The following is a 6,000-nucleotide window of genomic DNA, read 5'->3' on the forward strand; positions in this document are numbered from 1 at the left end:
CAGTGACATCACCTTGGTGTACAATCTCTCAAACCAGATGGTATTTCATTTCTATATGCTTTCCTCTCTTGTGGCTTCTTGGTTCCTTGAAGTTAGCTACTGTTCCAATGTTGTCATAGGATAGGATTAGTGGCTTGTCCATATATGGAACTACTTCCATGGTTGAATCTGCTATGCTGGATTGTTTAATACTCCTCCAGACCACAGCTCCTCCACCAAGAGTGAACACTGACCCAGACGTCAACTTACGACTATCTTTGTCTGATTGGAAATCAGAATCAGTGTATCCAGTATGGTTTAACTCACCCTCTGAATATACATGCATATAATCTCTCGTTCTCCTAAGATATCTGAGAATGTGCATTGCTGCAATTGAGTGTTCCAAACCAGGATTTGATTGATAATGACTCACAATCCCTACTGCATAGCATATGTCAAGTCTAGTACACAACATGGCATACATTAGACTCCCAATTGCTGAAGCATATGGAAATTTTTTAATATCCTCTTTCTCCTGAGGTGTCTTAGGACACTGTTCCTTGGAGAGAGTAATTCCATGTCTGGTCGCTAACTGACCTTTCTTGGAATTCTCCATGGAGAATTTTTCAAGCACCTTGTCGATATAATTAGCCTGAGAAAATGCCAAGAGCTTGTTCTTCCTATCCTTTAGGATTTGGATTCCCAGAACAAAGCTTGCCTCGCCCAAATCTTTCATTTGGAACTTTTCGGCTAACCACTTCTTCACGTTTGACAATTTATCTACATTGTTGCCAATGAGGAGAATGTCATCCACATAAAGAACTAGGAAGACCACTACTTTTCCTTTGATGTATTTGTACACACATGCTTAGTTAACATTCTGTTCGAAGCCATATTTTTTAATTGTTTCATCAAAGGTGATATTCCAAGATCTAGATGCTTACTTTAATCCATAAATGGGTTTAGGAAACTTACACACCTTTTGATCTTCCCCATGCTTGATGAACCATTCTGGTTATACCATATAGATACTTTCATCAAGATAGCCATTCAGAAAAGCTTTCTTGACGTCCATTTGCTATATCTCATAGTCATAGGTGGCAACTATTGATAAGAGGATGCGAATGGATTTAAGCATGGCCACAAGAGAAAATGTTTCTTCATAATCAACACCTTATTTCTTAGTGTAGCCTTTGACAACTAGCCTTGCTTTGAAAGTCTCCACTTTCCCATCCACACCTCTTTTCTTATTGTATATCCATTTGCACCAAATGGGCCTGTCATCTTCAGGTGGATCTACAAGATCCCAGGAAGAATTAGAATACATAGATTCCATTTCTTGGTTCATGGCTTCTTACCATTTCTCTTTTTCAGAATCATCCATTGCCTCTTTGAAGGTTAATGGATCATCCTCTTCTGTATCAGAAACAAGGACATGTGTCTCATATTCGTAGCGAACAAGTTGTCTTAAAATCCTCCCACTACGACATTGAATCGGGGTTTCTTTTCCAGGAATAGGGGTTTCCTTGATTTGTCATTTATCATTTAATGATGATGATGAAATTGATGGAATCTTATCAGCTGTGAGTTCCTCCAAAACTATTTTGCTCCGAGATTTATAATTATTCATACAATCATGTTCAAGGAAGATCGCATTTATTGAAACAAATACCTTTCGGTCCTTGGGACTATAGAAATAACCGCCTCTTGTTTCTAGAGCGTAGCCCACAAAAATGAACACTTTAGACGTTGAATCAAATTTCCCTGATTTAGGTCTAAGAACATGAGCAGGACAACCTCAAATGCGGAAATGGTGCAAACTAGGTTTGTTTCCATTCCACAGTTCCAGTGGTGTTTCTTATGGTCTTAGATGGGACTGCATTCGAAATGTAAGTCATTGTTTGAAGTGAACATCCCCGGAATGAGAGAGGAAGTGAAGAGTAGCTTAACATAGACCTGACCATGTCTAACAAGGTCTTGTTTCTTCTTTTAGAAACACCATTTTGCTATGGCGTTCCTAGTGCTATGAGTTGGGATAGAATACCATGCTCCAGCAAAAAATCTTTGATTTCTAAATCCAAATATTCTCCACCTCGATAAGATCGAAGTGTCTTAAGAGTTTTACCTAATTGCTTCTCAGCCTCAACTTTGAATTCTTGAAACTTACTAAAGGTTTAAGATTTCATAAGCATTAAGTATGACCATGTCTTGAGTAATCATCAATAAAAGTGATGAAGTAATCATACCCACCTCTTGCATGTACATTGATTGGACTGCAGACATTGTTGTGTACAAGCTCCAAAGGTTCTTTAACTCTGTTGCCTTTTGCTGAGAAAGGGTTTTTGGTCATTTTTCCTTCTAGACAAGATTGACAAGCCGGAAGAGTTCTAACTCTTAGTTCTCTCAAAGGTCCATCTTTTGTTAACCAGTTTATCCTGTCTAGACCTACATGATCGAGTCTAAGATTCCAAAGATATGTGTCATCCTCATTTAAAAAGTTTTTTCTTTTGTTTCCTTGTAGTTTTGCTACTTTAAATAATTCTAAGTTATTAAGCATTCGTTCATTAGGTTTGAGCATATATAGTCCGTTTGTATGTTCTGCTTGACAAATTTTGAAACCATTCTTCGAAAGAATAATCGCATTATTACTAAAAGAAATATCAAAAGATTGTTCATCCAACATAGATAAATAAACTAAATTTCTAGAGTTATTGTCATTCTTGTTCTCCTTGGCTTTTGGTGCCTTCTTACTTTTATTGGAATTCTTGCCCTTTCCTTTGTCCTCATCATTGCTCTTCTTCCTCTTATTGGATTTATCCTCAGAGTTTGAAGGTTTCTCATCTACCATATTTGCCTCAGCCTCTTTTGTAATGGATTTGTTAAAAGACTCAAATGTCTGCAGTTCATTCAACAATTGGGTCATGTTGAATTCCAACTTATTCATAATATAGTTGGTTGTGAACACAGAAAAGGCAGGAGTGTGTGATTCAAGTATGATGCTTACTTGTGTACGCTCCTCAATGATGGCCTCATGTATTTCTGCTTCATGCATCACGTTAATCATGTTCAAAACATGTTCACGTACAGAAACACCCTTCTTCATCTTCGTAGTCATGTAGGTTCTAGTAGCCTCATGTCTACTTTGATCAAATTGTTGTCCAAACATGGCCAACAGAGAATCCATTATCTCAAACGCAGTATCCATTGGTTCATGCTTTGTTCTCAGAACATCATTCATGCTCACACGCATGTAACACTTTGTCTTGTTATTGGATTGAATCCAAGCATCACACTTGTCCCGAACATTCTTTGGGGCATTGGTAGTGGGATCTTCAGGACATTACTCAGTTAGGACAAATTTATGGTTCTTACAGATGAACATAAGATTCAGGTTTTATTTTCGTCTTATAAAATTATCACCATTAATTTTTTCAAGTGAAAGTAATGCAGTTATATGATTGCCACCGTTCAACATTACTGAAAGAAATAAAATAATATTACTATTTGAAAAAATATCAATTATTCAGAAAGTAAATATGATGCATGAATGCAACAATTAAAATACATAAATAAATATTTACTTTTCCACAATAAAACTACCCAACAAATAAAGTGTCGCTTTAGGGTCGGTCAAGTTAAAATCAAATAGCTTATAAGACAATCTTATTTTTATAATTTAAAACTCAAAATAACACTTTATTTTCTCTTTTAAAAATAAAGTACCGCTAGTTTGGTCAAGATGCAATTATCCACTGCAAAAGCTTAATTGCATCTTTGTAAGTGTAACCCAATATTTCAGAATTAATGACTTTACTTAGAGAGTACCGCCTTAGTGTCGGTCAAGCCTAAAATATATCGATCCTTCCTATCTTCGTAAGAAACCAACCTTGGTATTAATATGTCTAGAAACCTTCCTTAGGGGGATGGAAACAAAGCTGCCTCGAGGCCCTATTCATATCTCACGATGTTGTACTAATAATGGAGACCATAGGTCACATTGGGATGTTCACCTTCTCCCACTTACTATTTTAGAAATAAAGTGTTTTATTAAACTAATAATATAATTCCAAATTAATTACTAGTTTATTTAATAGCCTATGAATGTAATTAATTACGAAATACATTAAATTATAAAAAAGCCTATTTATACAATTAATGTGATCTAGATAATTACCCATTACATTAATCTATATTTACTAAAACACTTTTTAAATAAAGTTGGTTATCTTAAAGGCCTATAAAAACGATTTCCTTTATTATGGTGTGAGTTACCAAGTTTTAACTAATTTAATACTTAGTAGTTTATATGCAATTGATTTCTCCAAAACAATTTACATAAACAATTAGGACAATCCTCATGCTTCTAAAAGATGCATGATTAATGAAAACTGTGTGGGGTTTCATGAATGACATGTAATTGAATCATACATGATCATGTTATCAATCAAACATTAATTAACATTTATTTAACAATAAATAAAATAAATGATAACCGAGTACTATTGGGTATTTCTAAATTTATAACCTTTGAAAAAATAGAAATAAATTTTAAAATAGCCTATGAATTGTTTTCAAGACTCTAAGAATGCTTCTCCTCTTTTTTAGGCTTTCTTGCAAATCTTTAGGAGTTTGTTAGGCCCAACTAATTAATTGGAAACTAACTTTCCAATTAATTTATTTAATTAAAACTAACTTTTAATTAAATAATTATTTTTTTTTATCTTTTTAATTTAGTTGAATTTAAATAATTAAAGAATCAAATTTAAATAATTATTTTGTAAAACGCCCTAATCTAGTACTTTATAAAACATTCGCATACTCATGGGTTTAAAAGAGAAATGCCACTTATTATAAAATTCCAGTGGGGTCTTGCTAAAACATACAAGTTGGGCCCAATAGTTTAAAAAAAATATAAATTTTCATGCAAAGTTCTTAAAACAACAAAAGTTCAAGTCTCACTGTTAAGTTTAGAAAGTCCAATTTAACATAACATTATTAAAAGAAAATAGAGTTTAAACTGATCATTTCTCATCCATAGGATTCCCCCACACCATACACACCATGACGATTGAACTCCCCACATCACCACGCGTGCCATAGAGAAACCTATTTGCTACTTGGAAGGAAAAGTAAGGGGATGAGCTAAAAGCCTAGTAAGGAAGTACAAAAATCACACAAGTAAATCACAACAAATCATAATCGCATTCATACAGCGTCACACATCATAGCATCATTATCGTAATGGCATCAATATCGTAAACAACATAATCATAACTACATTGGCATCATATGAAAAGTCATCATCATCATAACATCATATCGTAAACATCATATCCTTGTGATCATGGCCCGCTAACTTGTCCATGTCACCCTTTGAGGTAAACAGGATCTCTGGTCCTTGAATAACCTCGGCGTGTCCACCCTTTGAGCTACGTCTTCACATCCTTAGTAACTCGGGTTACGTCTTCATATCCTTAACAACCCCTTTTTGATGTGTCGCGTTCATCACGCTAACATCCATTCATATCATACAACATTCAAAATGACATACAATCTAGTCACATCATCATAATAAAGCATTTCATAATTCATAACGCGTAAATCATTACATTCTCATTCATACAAGCGATCTTACCAATAACAGCATAAATAAACAAAATTCTATCTAACTTCCTTACCTCATGTCCAAGTAAGGTAAAATGAGAACTTCACAACAAGCTTATACCATAATCAAAATAACCTTCCTTAGCATCACATAAACTCTACTTTGCCCACTCATATAACCCATGCACACATGGTGAAAGTTATTCACAACATCCAAACAAGGCATATTTACGCATAAGGTCATAAAAGAATAATGCACATTCTACCTATATTACATGCATGATCTTGCTATAAAAATTATATGGTTGCATAATAGACATATTTTTGAATGTAAAAGTGAAATTGCATGCGCCATGCATACGTGAGAACGTTGTTTAAAAGCGACATTAAAATGATAATTCCTACGCGCTTATTTCT

The sequence above is a fragment of the Humulus lupulus genome, chromosome X, assembly GCF_963169125.1.
Source record: "Humulus lupulus chromosome X, drHumLupu1.1, whole genome shotgun sequence".
NCBI lineage: Eukaryota > Viridiplantae > Streptophyta > Magnoliopsida > Rosales > Cannabaceae > Humulus > Humulus lupulus.